This window comes from Haemaphysalis longicornis, unplaced genomic scaffold (genome assembly GCF_048455015.1).
Source record: "Haemaphysalis longicornis isolate Haplotype H1 unplaced genomic scaffold, Haemaphysalis longicornis Haplotype H1 scaffold_5, whole genome shotgun sequence".
Lineage (NCBI taxonomy): Eukaryota > Metazoa > Arthropoda > Arachnida > Ixodida > Ixodidae > Haemaphysalis > Haemaphysalis longicornis.
In genome coordinates this window covers 183,327,901-183,345,775 of record NW_027526385.1, presented here as the reverse complement: position 1 = coordinate 183,345,775, position 17,875 = coordinate 183,327,901, and the positions used below count along the sequence as shown (strand labels likewise).

At 46.8% G+C, this 17,875-nt stretch overlaps 1 protein-coding gene across 3 annotated transcripts in view; it reads left to right on the top strand.

Annotated features, from left to right (window-relative positions):
* LOC144138864 (spermatogenesis-associated protein 20) overlaps positions 1–17,875 on the top strand; it is a 501,846-nt gene that overhangs the window by 274,489 nt on the left and 209,482 nt on the right. The gene's annotated exons all lie outside the window — the stretch shown is intronic.

Here is a 17,875-nt window from a genome sequence, read left to right as displayed (position 1 = left end):
CCGGTAATTGTGTTGGCAGTTTCAAACAATATGATACAGGGTGATGTTTCATTTCAAAGTGTGAATATTCTCACTCATGAAGCATAGAGCCTGGAATTCAACTGCAGTACTTCCAAGATGTGAAAAGTAACAGAAAATGTATTTTATGAGGGACCATACCCAAAATTGTGTGAAGGTGCTGGATACTTTGCTTTGACTTATTTTGAAAGATTGAGGCCCAAGTAAGTCAAAGCAAAACAATTTTGCCAGTAACGTGAAACAGTACAATATTATAATTTTGGTAAGAGAAAATAATGCACAACACAAATAGTCTGTAAAAAAGCTGCTGGTGAAAACCGTAGGTTTACAGATTTTCTGTGGAGGAAAACAGAACGTTAAATAACAGTAAGAATTTGTAAAAAGCGGAAAACTAAAAACCGAAAACAGAGAATTGACATACGTTTTTTGTAGTGAGAAACAAGAAATGCTTGTAAAATAACAGAAACAAGAAAAAACAGAAAACATAACTTTACAGAAAATGTTTGGCAGGACAGCTGCCAGAAAATTTTTGCATTTTCTGGAAAAAAAGTTTTATAGTGTGCCCTTACGGTTTCGTCGCTTGGTTTGGCCGCCTTTTTGAACAGGGTTTGCTGCTTTCGCTTTACCAACGCCGCCTTCAGTTGAGTCACGGTTTGCTCTCGAACGTTACCACTTACAGCACCACACGTTTCGTTATGGCAAGACTTAAAGTGGCGTCAAACTTTTATCCCTTCGGAAAGCCAGAGTCTTGTGGCAGTATAAGCACAACACCTTGTCTCTTGATTCCATGAAGAAATTAGAAATTTCCCACCGCTCCTGAAGGCACCTGTTCTCGTCTTTCACTTTGCGTTTTGCAGAGTGCTTGGAAAACGAAATTGTGGCCCGCCAGACTTCCACAGTAGAAAGCTTCGCTGTTTGCGGATCGTCGAAAAAGTAGGTCAAAAAGACACCTGTCTCATTTACGGAGGCGACAGGCACGTAGGAGCACAATTATGTAGTGCTCTCGATCATGATTGACTTTGGGCGCCGCTACCTTCCACAGTGTTGTCAACAGCTTGCGAATCTTAGGATAGGCGCTTAGTTTGGCGTCTCAGTTTAGCGCACGCGCACAGATATGGGGCGTTTCATGTCTGGAAGTGCACAGTTTCGAAGTGCAATGTGCAGTCTTTTACTCAACAGCGTGATGCGGCTCTCTCCCAGGCCATAAACAACGCTGCGACACGCCCCTAAACACATGTGGGTGCATTTTGGAACCCGAACCTAGAGTCTGACGTGCGGCTGTGCCCTTTGCGCCCCAGCTACAGCGCAGTAAAAATATTTGACACAAAGGCGAACAGGAAAGCAAATATCCAAAAACACCACACAACGCCCCGAAACATTCGCGTTTTCGCGGAAGCCTAGACAACTCCGGTCAAGGTGCGTCTTTTCATTAGTGACATGCAGCCCTGTTTGCAGGGTCATAAAACTCCGCGGGGAGTTTCTCAGCGCCTGTGCTCGCCCAGCCCTGCGCGCGCTGTAGAGTGTTCGATTCACAAGTCGCAGTTGCTTTTGACCATCGGGCACCCGACTTAACGGCGCCCGAATTGAGGGGTCTCCGAAAAAGAGGGGTGTCCATTCTGTTAACGCGAAGCCGTGAACGACGATACCCACGTGTTTTCGAGCTGTCTCTGGAATCTGCGTCCTTGGCTACACAAGCAGGCCGCACACTCACGCATTCGCTTACAGGAGCCATGAAGAGAAAACACAAGTTTGGTTCATTCGAAAGATTGCCTCGTTAGAACCATAACGACACCACTTATAACGCAAACTTCGCTCAAATAAGCTACATAATTAGGAAAAAAGGAAATGACCATGCGACGCACCAGCTCATTTTTCGCAACAAAACCTATGATGTCACTTGAGAATGCTCTGCGATTGGCGGAGGCCGGCAAAAGCAAACGCATGTTAGGCAGGGCTTACAGTTTGCATAGCTAGCTGAATGCCCGTGAAATATACTGCACATTCTTTTTATGACAAAGAACGTTGGAGTAAACGGTTGAAGTTCCGAACGAACACGCAAGCGTGTATGCCAATGCGCACGAAACTACCGCTGGCCGAGCTCGACAGCTCGCCGTCGCCACCGTCGCGCAGACGAATTTTCGGGTTCAAGGCTCTTCGGGGCCAACGAACCGTCCCAGCACGCACAGCCGCGACCTTGCTTGGTATCGTAATCCCTTCACAGGAGGTTGGCCGTCATATCGCCAACCAGGAAAGGTAAAAATAGAAACAAGGGGAGTAAGGAACACAGAGCAGCAACGAGATAGTGCCACTCGTCGCACAGGTTTCTGTATGGAGGTCGTGTTGGCTTGCTGCTGTCGTTACGAGCTCGTTTACAGTTTACAACCACTGAAAACTTCAGTTTGTTCGAGTACTTTACAATGAAATTTCGTTGCTGTGTTTTGAAATGCCCATGTAGTACGGGCCCATCGTCGAGGGAGTGCGACATCCCCGCCGGTGAGATCTCCTTTCATGTGCTGCCCAACGACGAACCTCGGCGAAGCAAGTGGCTACGTTTTGTGAACTTTGCAAACGGAGGAGAAAGAGAGCTAAAGGAAGTACGAGTGTGCTCGCTTCATTTCCGAGGAAGTGATTACGGCAGGGACCCGGACATGCTAGCGCTCGTCGCCGACTTCGTCAAAGCGCTCTGACCCTGGGGAAAAAAATTGCCGTACACACCACGCATTGACGCTCGAATCTTTCTGATCGGAGCAGAGAGCTCGAGCGAACGGCTTTCCATACACGACACCGGCGAACTGGCATAAGCGATACTGCTACTGAAATTGGAAATACGGCACATACGTACCAGTCTGTATTCGTCCGTCGCAACGGGGCTGACGAGGCAGCGGTGCCGGCGGCTGGGCGTTCGTCTATTGTGGCTATCGCGGAATTGTCGCTTTCCCGTCCACCGCGTATCCCACAACTCTTGCCGCTCGTGCACTTGGAAGCATTGAGCGTTCAAGTGGTGCGACGTTGTTAAATGCAAGCCCGAGCTCCTCGGCGAGCGTTTTGGTCTCCGGATCATGCGATTCCATGACTAGGGCTGCGGGTGCACTAGATTTTACTAGTATTTTTAAAATGGCCGCCGTCTCGGTCGACTCCCGCGTGTGGGTGCTATATGAAGTCGACATACTAAGTATCTGTTTCATGGACCGGCTCATATGACGCCATTGTTCACGTGACGAAATTTGCAATTTTAGCGTGAGATTTAAAATTTTGGCTTAAATTGCCTTATTTCTCAGTGAATAAAGCATCATTTGCTTCCGGAAAAGCGCTTGGGGTACTATGAAACACCTAATCTTTCGAATAAAACAAACTTTTGTTTTCTCTTCATGGCTCCTTTAAAAACAAAAGTAATTAACCAAAACGCTCATGAGAGGGCCGCGGGCCTCAATAGACGGGTCCGCGGCCCGCGTGCGACCCGCGGGCCGCGTGTTTGAGACCCCTGCGGACGTACATGTGGACGTACATGTGTGGAATATGTGGACGTACATACGTCTCAACGTCCATGAATGATGATGTATCGAAAATTGTAGTTTCGCCATGTAGGGTCACAGTAGGCTGGCAGAGAGTGAAAATTGCTTCGACGAGCAGGCTCATTTATAACTGGGACTGTGTCCCAGGCCCTTTAGTTATATTTCCTCCCATGTTGATGTTATGACCACATACACTTCTGTGGTATACGCCCATGGCGTAGTCTCAACCCTCCGCCCTCAACCACGCTAAGCCTAATTACAAGCTGGAACTGGGCCTCGTCGCATATTTGATGCTGGATAATTTCTCAGCGGGCAGCCGCATTACAAAACTTAACAACGACAGAAAAAACTCCTCATTAGTGGAAACAGTTTTCTGGGAATAACAAGTCAGCCCACCGCTTTGAATTGAACCGCAATATGGCGCACCCTGGCAGTATGAAAGCTGACTGAGGGGCGCGAATAATTCATTTAGTAGTTCGTTGTTTTGTAATGTCAGGATACAGTCAGCCTGCTTTGATATCACTACTACCCAACAACGAGTGTACTCCGTGGCTGGTGTGCCACCTCTTATTTTTCCCTCCTACCCCCATTGCCTTCGCCGCGGTCACTCACTCACTTACCCCCCACCTAGCCATAATCATCCACTCCAAAAGCCCTGCCGATATTACAAGGAAAAGTATCTCTTGCAGCACTCAAGATCCTCAAAATCATTCTCCCCGACCTACCTACAATCACCATCGTATCGACGCTGGGACGTTCATCAGTCCCTTGGAATGAAGCAGCACGTGCTGCGCCCCTCTTGTTTCTCGTCCGGGAATCCCGTAGAGGGTAAAACGGCTCCGCTTCTTCGACGGCGACTCTCCATCCTCCTTTCCTCTGCTTCACGAAATCCTACCGCACCCCTATCACATTAGTCGAAAGAATCCCGCGCCCCACCCCTACCTTCTGTGTTGCCGAATCACAAACGTGGTGCCGACTACAAACCGGTGCGTACAATACTGCAACATTCTTCCCAACCTCTCCCCTCACGCTTCAAGTATTCCTGCTCAGACTGTCAAAGCAAATTTCCGCGTTCATGTAGACTGAAAACGCGTATCGTGTTTAAAAAGAGGTGAGTTGCCTAATAAGTTGTGGGGGCCACGTGCAGCTGCTGCTCGTGCGACCCGCTGGATCAGGCTTGGCTCCTCCCTCCAATCCGAGCAGGTTGGTCAAAGCGGATTCCCCTGCTCGGGAGTTGGGAAAGGGAGAGCAACCGGTTGTTGAGGGCATATGCAGAGACGAGATGGACAGTGGTGGCAGGTGGTTTAGAACTTCACACTGTAAGGGTCCGCCTTTGCTCGTGTGTCTCCGCTCGACATCCGTGCATACGTCAGGACTGGGTCCTAGTTGATACATGAGCTATATATATAGTTGGCTGCGCATTTTTTGCTACCTGTGGCGTTCTCAATACTGAAGCTGTCGACTTCACTGGTTTAGTCACGTGTACAGCCCCTTCCCGTGAAAGGACTACCCTCCGTACCAGGAGGATTGTCCAAGGAGCGATTAAACCAAGAGCAAATGGTGCAAGCAAAGATCAAGCAAAAAAGCTAGCAATGGATGGCAGAAATACGGAAGAAAGACAAAAGCGCATCCAAGAAGTTTTGGAACCATGTAAACTCACTAAGTTCAAAAAACGATAACCATCAAAAATTCCTGATTGATAAGGAGGGGGAACATTTAAAAGGAGAGCACGCGTTGGCGCATATTCATCGAGTGATGAGTGATTAGTGAGGAGTTCAGGACAATAGTGGCAGGAAAACCTGCACTGATAACATCAGTGCCACAGAAGGCGGCGGACAGGGAAATAAGTTTGAGCAACCTTGATTGGAAAAAAGCAGAGCAAAAGGTTTCCCCCCAGACAGCAGCGGGCCCAGACGGAATACCAATGCAACTGATAAACCTGCTTGGACCTAAAAGTAAGGAATCGTTTATGAGGGCAATAGATAAGGTGATAGAAACCAAACAGATACCAGAGGACTGGCTAGAAAGTAGGATGAATTTAATATATAAAGGCAGAGGAGACAAAGTCAGTATTGATTCATACAGACCACTCACAGTGACGTCAGTGGTGTTAGATTCGTAATGCAGGTGATAAAATCAGAAATTCAAGCATGGATGGAAGAAAAGGAAATACTTGGGGAACTGCAGAATGGATTTAGAGTTGACAGGCGACTGCATGACAATTTGTTCGTGATAACGCAATGCATTGAAATTCGAAAGCACTGATTAGACCATTATGGCTTACGTTCTTGGACATTAAAAGGGCATATGACAACGTAAACCGAGAACGGCTGTGGAGATTGTTGAAACTCCAGGAATTAGAAGACGAGTTTGTACAGTTCCTTATAGCAATCTATAAAGACAATAGAATGTACCTTACTTGGGAAGGACAGAAATGCGCCCAGCAAGTCAACATCCATCGAGGACTGAAACAGGGATGCCCTTTGATCCCAATACTGTTCATGCTTTACATGGCAGGGTTGGAAAAGAAATGGGACGAAAGTCAAGTAGGGTTTAGCCTAACCCCTAATGCTGCGAGGCGAAGTTGTACAACAGCATATTTCCGGGAATGTTATACGCAGACGACATTGTTCTTTTAGCTGATAACCAAACCAATATGCAGCGGCTAATAAATATTAGCGGCCAGGAAGCCACTGACCTCTGTTTAAATTTTAGGACAGAAAAATATGGAATAATGGTTTTCAATGATGCTACCACTGACATAGTGTCTATCCTGCCAGGCGAATTACCTAGAGTGAAGGAATATAAATATTTGGGAGTGTGGATAAACGAAGGGGATAACTACTTAAGAACTCACGAGGAGCAACTTAAGGTTAAGGGAAAGCAAAACGCAGCTATAATGAAGCATATAGCTCTGTGGGGGTATAACAAATATGAACTAGTAAGAGGAATGTAGAAAGGAGTAATGGTTCCGGGTCTCACGTTTGCGAATGCTGTACTCTGCTTAAAATCAGACGTCCTATCAGGCCTTGAAGTAAACCAGAGAATGGTAGGACGTTTGGCCTTAGGCGCGCATGAAAAACAACTAACGAAGCAGTTCAGGGAGATATGGGCTGGGCGTCGTTTGAAGTTAGAGAAGCTCATAGTAAAATATGCTTTGAGATGAGGTTGAGGGCAATGGACCAACGAAGGTGGGCAGCTAAGGTTTTTAGGTACCTACAATTGAAAAGCGTGGATACGCAGTGACTAAGGAAGACTAGAAGGCTAACGAGGAAATACGGAAAGAACAGTGGAGAATCCAAAACAGCCAAGGTAACCAAAAAAGAGGCAAGGCAGATTTAAACGAATAAATGGAGGGAAAAAATGGAAGCTAAAACGTCGTTAGAGATGTACAGGGCTGAGAAATTGAACATCAGAAAGGAACATTTCTACGATAATTCCCAGGGCAGTGCTTCGCTTTTTGAGGCTAGAGGAGGTTGCCTGCGAACTAAGAGTTTTGTGGGGAAGTATTGACAAAATGATGGGGTATGCGTGGTCTGCGGAAAAGAAACAGAACCTATGCGGCACATAGTGTTAGAATGTGAGGGTATCCATCCAGATCTACATGAAATGAATATTGGGCTTCCAGAAGCCCTAGGATTTAAGGGTATCACTGGGGAAGTTAACTTCAAGGCTGTCCACGGGATGAAAAGAAGATTAGAATGCTGGTGGACGAAAAGCAGAGAGGGGAATATTGCCTAGGACAGTTACCACCTGTAACAGGGAAAAAAAGTATTTCGTGCCTAACAAGCTTTAGTGTCTGCCCTAAGCAGCGCTAGTATTAAACCAAGAGTGTAAAAAATGTTTTTATTAGTCCTTTTTGGTAAGATGACATGTCATCACCCCACTTCAAAAGGGAAACCAATAGCAATCATCATCATCAACAACTAAAGCCATCACTCTTTGCGCTATTACAGACACACACAGTCCATCAAGCAAATCAGTTTCAGACTCAGATCTTTGGAAGACACAAAAAAACCTGAACTCCCTGTATCATTTGCCTCCTGTGTAGGAAGCGACCACATAATCGTGGCGTTCAAGGTACTCACGACGGGAGGCAAATCGCCCCCCACACGCAGGCCCACTTTGGTCGACTGCGAGAGGTTCAGGAAACTAAAGAGCAAAGGGTCTAGTGATACCCACAATATCGCAGAGATCAGGGAATGGATGAAGCTGATCATGAGGAACGTCAAGACCGTGACCAGAGAAATGGAAACGGAAGTACAGGCCGATGAAATTGACAACAGACTAGCCCACCTCATCGAGCGAAGAAGTCCTTCCTGTTTGAGTGGAAGAAACAGAGACTCAAGGGGAGACCGAGGAAGCAGATGGCAGAACTACATCGAACGATAAAAGAGCAATGCTGTGTGGTCGGCAAAAATTGGAACGAGCAGTGCAACGTGGTGGACGGGCCGCTCCATAACGGAAGCACGTGGAACCTGCTCCAACACCTGCTTGACGAGACCAAGACTAAATCGCATCGGAGATAGAATCACCAAAATCCTGCATGAGAGATTTGGGGACATGCCGAAGATTTGGTGAAAAAAGCTGTTCGATGTCTACATCCCCATAATGCCGTCGGTCACCCACGGTCCATACCCCTGGGGACAGAACGCGATACTGTAGAGATACATATAGGTGGGAGAGGTGGAATTACCTCCTGCATTATCTCAACACAAGCACAACAGGGGACACACTCGAAGACCAGGCCAACACGCTTGCACAAGACTTCGAACACGTGTCCAGCTCAGCACACTACACCAACACTTTCATTAAACGCAAAGCATCATGTGAGAAGAAGTCCTTGCGACACAATAATAAGTCGAACTCATCTTATAACACCCCCTTTTCACTTCATGAGCTGAAGGTCGCACTCGTTACTTGTAAACCTTCAGCTCCAGGTGCAGACAGGATTTCATACACAATGATACAACACGTACATGCAGACACACTTGAAACACTTCTTCACCTCTACAATAAAATATTTCTTTCGGGGCACATTCCACGCTCTTGGAGGGATGCCATAGTAGTGGCTTTCCTAAAAGAAGGGAAGGACCCTTCCTCTCCCGCCAGTTATCGTCCCATTGCCCTGACAAGCTGCCTGTGTAAGCTCTTCGAGAAGATGATAAACAGGAGACTCGTGTACTTCTTAGAGTACAACGTTCTTCTCGAGAGCTGCCAGGCAGGCTTCAGGGCGGGGCGATCTACGAACGATCAACTCGTTGCGTTAGAGTCATATATTAAAGATGCTTTCATCCACAAGCAGTACTGTATGACAGTATTCTTTGATCTTGAAAAGGCGTACGACACTGCTTGGTGGTGCGGCATCCTCAGCGATTTGAAGTCTTTTGGCATGTCGGGTAACATGATGAACACGCTTGCCAGTTACCTGTCTGAAAGGACGTTTCGCGTGCGAGTTGGAGCTGCACTTTCTGGGGTTCATGTGCAGGAAAACGGCGTGCCGCAAGGTGGAGTTTTAAGTTGAACTTTGTTTATTGTGAAAATGAATTCTCTTCGGAAGGCATTGCCACCGTCGATTGCATGTTCAATTTATGTAGACGACGTACAGTTATCTTTTAGGTCTTGTAACTTGTCTGTCTGCGAGCGGCAAGTCAAGCTTGGTGTGAACAAGCTTGCTGGCTGGGCAGATAGCAACGGTTTTAAATTTAATCCAGGGAAGTGCACTTGTGTTTTGTTTTCCAAGAGGTGTGGCATTCGGCCGGATCCAGACATTCAACTCCACGGTGTCTCTATTCCTGTAACAAAGGAACACAAGTTCTTAGGTATTATCTTTGACGAAAAGCTGACATTCATCCCACACATAAAACAACTAAAACATAAATGCTTAAAAACAATGAATATCCTGAAGGTTCTGTCGCACATCTCTTTTGGTGCTGACATACAACTTCTTTTACGTGTTTTTACCAGCTTGATAGGTTCACGATTGGACTATGGTAGCGTTGTTTATGGGTCAGCAAGTAAAACATCACTCAAAGTGCTGGACCCAGTGCTCCATCTCGGGCTCCGCCTGGCGTGTGGCGCCTTCCGCACTAGCCCGGTCGAAAGCCTCTATGTGGAGTGCAACAAATGGAACCTACAACGTCAGCGAGCATACAGAGATCTCCTTTATGATTTTGAAATTTCATCCATGCCTCAATATCCTTTTAAATCAGTTTTTCATGATACGTCCATGACTGAACTCCTTTTAAATCGACCATCGTTCTCTGCGCCCTTCTCTTACAGAGTTAGAGAGGAAGCGTCAGAGCTTGCTGTCTCCTTTTTAGATACCATCCAAAGTTCTGTAACAGATTTCATAGCACCATGGCATCTCCGCCCTGTATCATGCGACACATCTTTCGCGCAGGTAGATAAAAACCGAGCTCCCACATGTGCAATTCTGCAGCACTGCTTGTATTTGCAGCAGAAGTACCAATGTTCTGAATTTTATACGGACGCCTCTAAAACTTCCACCTCGGTATCCTGCGCGGCGCATGGGCCCGGCCTTAGTGTCACGAGAACTCTTAACAGTAATACAAGTATCTTTACGGCAGAGGCTTATGGTGTACTTCTGGTTGTTAATCATATCCTTCAAAGCCACATCCAACAATCTATTATATATACAGATTCTCTCAGTGTTGTGCGGGTCTTGTCGTCAACAAAGTCTTCAAAAAATCACGTTATAAATTTAATAGTCAAGGTTATTATGTCTGTGTATGTACGCAAATTTGAACTGGTTCTTTGCTGGGTCCCTGGACACTGTGGTATAGCCGGCAACGAAGCAGCGGACCGAGTGGCTGCTGCTGCTATACTCTTGAATACAGTAGACATAACCACATTACCCTACACCTACGTGAAACCACACATCAGCCAACAACTTCGCAAAACGTGGCAAACACACTGGAGGGAACATACAAGTTACACGTAATAAAACCTCACTTGGGACCATACACCACCGACACACGCAATAGATACTCTGAAGTCGCCTTGGCCAGATTACGGATAGGGCACACTCATGCAACACACTCGCACCTTCTCACTGGGTCTCCAAGACCTCTGTGCAGCAGGTGCGGAGAGGCCCTATCCGTGATGCACATCCTCATACAATGTCAGGCACTCGACACTACACGACGCAAACACTTCAGAGAACTTTACAGACAACAGATCCCCCTACATCCATCGCTGTTTCTAGGTGACGATGCCAGTGTTTCTGTGAAACGTGTGTTTGATTGTTTGTCAGACACTAAGTTTTTAAACCTCATTTCCTATCACGCATAATCAAATCTGGCCCTATACACCAGCCATCACCATTATCTTTAACTGATTTTACTATGTTCGGTTGACACGTTTTTTTTACCTACCTTTTTGTGGTAACCACTTCATTTCATTAAGTAAACTTTTTTCTGGCGCTCTTTGCCCTTAGTCGGCCTTGCGCCATTAAAACCCAACCATCATCATCATCACCACATCTTTCATTTAGTGGTATTTTCAGCTAGCTGTAGACAAATTTAGGCTCGTCTATTTGAGACAGAAACTCACCACACAAACCAATTTTTTAATGTGGCCATCTAACTTTTGTGGATTTGAAAATGGATTGTAATAGACCCTATGCGAAATTGCTTGGTGATCTAGCAACACTGATGTAAACAAGACCGTCCGCCATATTGGTACGGGCGACGATCGCGAAGTCTCGTATTGTTTACTGTGGAAGGGTAGGTGACGGTAACGCGGTATGGCTCAAACTGGACTGCGTTTTCCGGGTCCCGACGACGGATTGTGGACGAAGGACTCGTCTGCGCTGCCGACTGTGTCTGAGGACTCATACCACTCGTGGTGCCGCGCCAAAGACCCATCCGAGCGACAGCGGAGCAGGGCATGCCGCCTAGCCACCGAGCCGCATTGCTCGCATTCATCGGTGCGGACAAACACGTGCGACTCGCAGTAAGTAAATGTTTGTTTTTTCCTTGACGCGAGTTAACCGGTATGAGCATTTGTATAGCACTTTGTTCACCGTTGTTTACCATGCAAATGCGTATCGGGGACCCCGTTGCAGTAACCTTGAAAGAGGAAAGCGACAATAGCCAGACCATGCCGCTAGTGGGTGGATTGAAATGGCGTACGTGGAATTTACGGGATTATTTTTTGCGAAGATGTTTACGGAAAGGTTGCGGCCGTTTTCCGTGACGGTCGTCCGCCCGCGCGTTTGTCGCAAAGCATTCGTGTTTTGCGGCGAAGACAACTACAAAAGTGCACATGCGCCTTGAATTTTCTTTTTTGTGTGTGTTTTCATTATTTATTGCGCATGTCCTGCCGCAAAAATCTGTTTGTGCGTCTGGCTTGTCCTTTTTTGGCAGTGGGGTGGTTGTGGTAGTTTCTAAAGCGCATGTTTTGAGTGTGCCCGAACAGATAATACCGTAAAACCTCGTTAGCTCGAACTCACTGAACTAATTTTTTTTTTTTAATTCGGTGGGTCATCGGTATAGCCCGAATGTTTACCTGTTTATCTCGAAAGGTTTTGGAAGTGAGTTCCAGATAATCATAATATTGCTTGCTTAAGTTATGACGAACACGAATATGCGGGAACTGGTATCATTACCCACGGTGAGGTTTATAAATGTTAAACTTCCTTCTCTTGAAAGTACATTAACAAAGCATGCAGCGAGACTTGCACGCTCGAACTTGAAAAACAATTTTGACATCATTGCTGTTTGAGGTGTAGATTATTGCCCTTGCAACAGTGTTAAGCAAGACACAAAATCTGGTCATTTTGAGTCCGTTCCTTGCTGCCACTGCTTTCTGCTCTGTCCCTTTAAACTGTAGCGGACTAGTCCGGTTCTTCCCTGAGTGCTATTTACTGTCACTCTCTCTGTTCGTGCAGGTTGGGCCTCATCCATGTAATCAACCGCTGCTTTCGCTCCCAGAGAACAATTTGCTGGCCCTATGTTGTGTGCCTCACCTCTGAGACGGACAGTGGGGAGATTGTGGAGGCAGCGTGCGAGTGCCCGGCGGGTTGCAGTGGAGGATGTAGTCACATCCTGGTGGCTGTGCAACTACTCGTCCTCTTGCAAGCCTAAGGTTTTAAACAGGCGCCACCGGAGCTTGCGTGAACAGCTGCCACAACAGTGGGGACGTGTGAGACAGCAGGGCATCAAGCCAGCGAGTGTTCAAGACATTGACTGGAGAAGCCCCCAAGAAAATGGCCCCTCCCTTCCTTTGCCAATGCGTCTGTTCGGCGCACGTCGAGTGCAGGAGCAATGCGAGCAGCAATAAAGTGCCGTGCAAGCGCTTGAGAGAAAACTTGGTAGCCTTTGGAATGGGTTTTTTGCCTCAGTTTTGCTGGCCTCACCCCCACAGTAACAGAAACAAGGACTGGCATGGCACCTGGATGGTCACCTATGAGCTACCATTAAGCATTCAAGCCACATCACGACGTGGTCATCTCGCGAGCACGCAGAGGCTGGGCAACGTCGTGTTTACTAGACCGCTGCATGCAGGGGTACGCGAATGCTTCCCTTTGTTCCATTTATTTCCACAGTTTGCTATACTGCACGCGTTATAAATCAGCGAAGTATTTTAATTTACTGGGATTTTCACTGTGGATACAAAAAAAGCAAAAGCACTCAAGCTGATGCGCGGCGGACTGATGCAACTATGGCCGTTTTTTTTTTATGAATACTTGAAAATTGCCTCAGCTACCTACATCAATCATTATCATTACGTCGGAGGCATGCATGCAGTATGTGACAAACTAGAGGAGTGAGTGTGTATTTTAGTCGCAAAATATTCGACAGTAAATACATCGTGGCTGAAATGACAATGGGCAACAAGTTAACTTGACGTAAACAAACCTGTCAGCCCGGCAAATCGGGAACCAAGTGCAGAAACTCAAATTTTCCAACGTCAGATCATCACAAAACAGTGTACGCCAATTCCGCAACGACAGGCGGCTAAATGCACCGAAAAGAAACTAACAACATACTCCGATACCGTCCGCGCCCACCACAGAGGAAATTTTCAACCGCGCCCTAACGGCGTAGTGCGGCAAGAAAAGTTTACAGCCCTAGGTAAGATAAAGGTTCATGTAGAGGCTAAGAGGTACCATTTAACAATGAAATGAATATAGAGCCACAGGGACGGGTGAAGAAATAAAGCCCAATTTTGACAACGTGTGGTACTGTTTCCCCGCTCGAGCGCCGCTGTCAGTCATAAATAGGTGACGCACGCTCAGGCTTCATTTAGAATACAAAGGCTGAACCACGGAACTCCGACGCAGCTGTATTTTTCATCCGGACAGCGACTACGAAATCCCACGCTTAGCGAACCAATGACAAATATTCGCTACCAGCGCACCGCGCGAAGCGTGTCACAAAGGTTGCTCGCGCCGGCATAGTTCGCGTCAGAAAGTTCGTTCAAGAGCGTGGAACTTCCCGTGTCTTTTCTCCATCTGGACCGGTATTTCCTCGTTGTGTGCACTGCGGCACGCAGCAATGCTCCGGCATTGCAGTCCATCACCAAGAGCGGTCAATGCCCGCCTTCTATGTTTTGTTACTTGGTTTCGGTTTCAAACGACCGTACCAAAATGGCGGACGTAGTTACCGGAGTCGACGTGAGATGGCGGGGCGCATTTTGCATAGGGTCTATTCAGATATCGCATGAGAACAATGGTGAAGCGACGGTTGAAATGCGGTGATTCTGATAGTTCAAGCGAACACGGCCATCTCACTTTATTCGCGGCTACCTCGGCAAGCACGGGCGTAGCCAAGAGAGTGTTTCGGCGTCAGACCACCCCCGACAATTTGTGAGTGGCGCATTTCATCCTCTTTTTTCGAACTTTTCTTTCCACCCATGACTTTTACTCACTTCATTTATAAATGTTAACAAGAAACGAGAGTAAGACATGGAAACGAAAATAAGATATTGTATGAGAGAAACCGCCTATTTTAAAATGTTTTACCGGTGAAGCATAACACCACCAGAAACATTATTCTGGCTGCGCCATTGTTGGCTTGTGTCTGCGTTATCGAAAGGTAAGGTAGCTTTCATTAGTTTAGGTAAAGACGATTCGTATTCTGTCAATAGCATGATAAAGGTTGTTGGAAATGTCAGTGCGTGATGAACGGGCGGTATCACGGCCAGGACTTCTCAAACACGACAAAAGTAGACACATCAAGACGTGCGTAGTAACTGTCCTGCTTCACATGGTGTCATTCGCCATGGGTGCCGCTTGTGGAAATGAACGGGGAAACTTAAAGAAAAAAAAATGGACGCCATCCTGCCGTGCGAAAGTGGACATGTCTAGAGCAGTTCCGGTGCACCACTACACATGGTGACACAAATGAAATGTTCCTCATTGTCTCGGCGGGTTTGTCTCCCGCACTGGCCTTTTCTGGAGGCAAATGAATGGTTCTGAAGCGTGCGCTCGGCGTCTTGGGCCAGAACTGCTATGTCCTGCCCAGCGTAACGCATGTTCTAGCCTTCGAACGACGTGAACTCCTTTTCGAGGGCAGCTGCAAACCTAACGTTTACCAGAATACCGGGGGGGGGGGGGGGGTCCCATTGTTCACCGGCTCCTTATCATCTATCATGCTGTTTCTGTTCGTGTTTTGTGTTCTTTTATTTACACGAATACTTTATTCGCACGCCGTTGTTATCCTGACGCATGCGCTAGGCTTCTTAGGCGAGAACTACTGAGTCGTTCCCGGGTTTTTGTTTACGTCACGAGAGGCTAACAGATTCGCTGTAAAAAACGATTTGGCAGTAGGCGGAAGACACATGTGTGACCCGCTTAAAACGCTGCCCTTATGGTGGCCAATGAAAGGCTGGCGATAAACCGGCAATATAAGGCTGGCGATAAACCAAACTGGGAACACACTCTATAATAAAGTGTTCGTCAAAGTTTTTCTGGAAAAGTTACACAGATATTGCGCAGAAAACCTCGAAGTAAGGAAGTAAAAGGTGCCCACCACCTCCTTTAAAACTTCCATGCGGCTTCTTACCAACTTCACCGGGGAGACAAGCCAGAAAGGTAAATGAAAACGTATTCGCTCTCGAATAACCTTTAGCAGAAGTAGATGATGCGTCACCTAATACTTGCGCGAAAAAGGAATGCCTATACCTTGGTCTGACCATTGCCGCTTATGTAATCAACCTGAAAACATTAATAATTGCTTGGTTTGTTGGCGGGATGTGGCGCTTTTCCTGGGATGTTTTGCAATGAACTGTTAAAAGGGACATCGATATTACCGCTTATACAATTCTGTTCTTGTCTTTTCTAGATGGTACTAAAGTGGCCTATGATATTTTTGTTGTGACGGGATTGTATAGCTTGTGGAAGTTCCCCAGGACTGACAGGCATGTGGAACCCTCTCGCCCAACGAAGTACATTTTCCGGGAGCAGGCTGCGTCGGTGCGCAGTATTTATGTCGCGCAAATTGATTCGATACTAGAATGGCTGCATCTGATGGACACATCACATACGTCTGCTTGCCGGAGTCTTGTCGGACGGCTTGTTTCAGCTGCAGCGATGTGCATGTTCTTGGATGACTGATAGCTTTTGTAGTGTGTAATTATTGCGTGTTTTCTTGCCGAAAAAAACATGGACGAGTAGAAGAAGAAGAACAGCGCGGTAACCGAGAAGTAAAATGCCAACTTCATAATTTAGTGTTCGCTAGTTCTAACCTTTTCGGCGGCATGCATTTTGTTCTGTTTGCGGTTGAACCTGTATCGTGAATCTTTTTGACTACGCCGTTTAGCGACTTCCTGCCATTATTTCTATTCGGAAGGGTCGTCATAGTTTAAGTGGCCTTGGTGAAATGGGTAGCGGCGTAATCAGGCCCAGATGGCGGTCCTAATGGGCAAGGAAGACAAAAAGACAATTTGGTTCATTCGAAAGATTTACCCGTTAACATAACACTGACACCGCTTGTAACGCAAACTTCACTCAAATAAGCGGTATAAGGAGCAAAAAGAGAATGGCCATGCGATCTACAAGCTCAACTTCCTTCTTTACAACCTACGACGTAATATGGCCAGTTGTGCGATTGGCTGAGCCCGGTAAAAGCACACGTGAGCAAGGCAGGACAAATAAGAAACGAGCTATTTGCACTAAACTTTAATGATTAATCTTTTTATAGCAATATAAATGCGGGGGTAACTATATGTTATGAATGCACACGTACTCTACGAGCACCAGTGCTTACAGCATGCGGTATGCCGGCTATAGCTGCACTGCCACCCGGAGCGTTGAGCTTGCACTGGACAGCTTTAATAAGTGGCACTGGGCTCAGTGGCATAGTTTGTCGAGCGTACCCAATGTTTCACGATACAATTGCTATCAACCGTAACAATAACTAGCCAGGTACAATTTCGGTGAAAAACATGACGAGTACGCACAGCGGGTCTGAGCTAAAATCCGTTTCTCCTGGGCAGTACCCTGGCGCCATCTATGAGGAATGACGGTAAATAAGGTGTTTCAGCGTTCGCCACAGCCATAGTTAGCGTTCGCTTCAGTACCTGCCTGGCATACGTCAACACACACCTCACGAAACATGGAAATAAACAGGGAATCAAAATGTTCGCTCGAATTTTTTGAATTTTCTGTAAATAAAGCATTGCTTGCCGCCCAACCAGCGCTAAAAGCACTACATACCACAAAACCATTCACGTGAAACTAAGTTTTCCTTCGTGCTCATGGCCCGTTTAACACCGCCAAGCTTTGTTTGCTCATGGAACGCTGTCTCGCAATGCGGTGCGCATGCAATTTATGGGTACATCTATCATGCAGTGCACAGGCGCCCCATCATGTGGGAATTTCGAACAAAGGTTCGGCGCACAATTGACAACGAAACTTTTTATTCGAGCCTCCTTACGTTACGAAGTATCTTTCCGTCAGTCATAGTCGGGGCGTCCTACAGCATGACGTTGCCCCTTTAAAAATTTTCAGAAGTAAAGCGTCGGACTCACGAAGAGTGGTCAACCGACGTTCACAGGCGGCAACATCCATCGCGAGGTCTGTTTACTGAACCCGACGATGGTTCTGGGCATGAAGGTTCAGTTGGACGCAGTGAGAGCAACTCAGCAGCCACGCGGTGGCGACAGACGCGTCTTCCTTCCACATAGTTCAGAACTTCCTGCGTAGTGGGGGCTGAATTTTCCGCCATGCGAGCTTCGTCGTGAACGTTCACTCAATATATTATGGCGTTCAAGGCTTTGCGCGATCACGGCTGCAGAGATGGAGAAGGTGGGTCAGTTTTACTCTAGTTTTTCTGCGTCAATTATCTCCAATGCACCTATTTCTGTTCGGTAAAAGT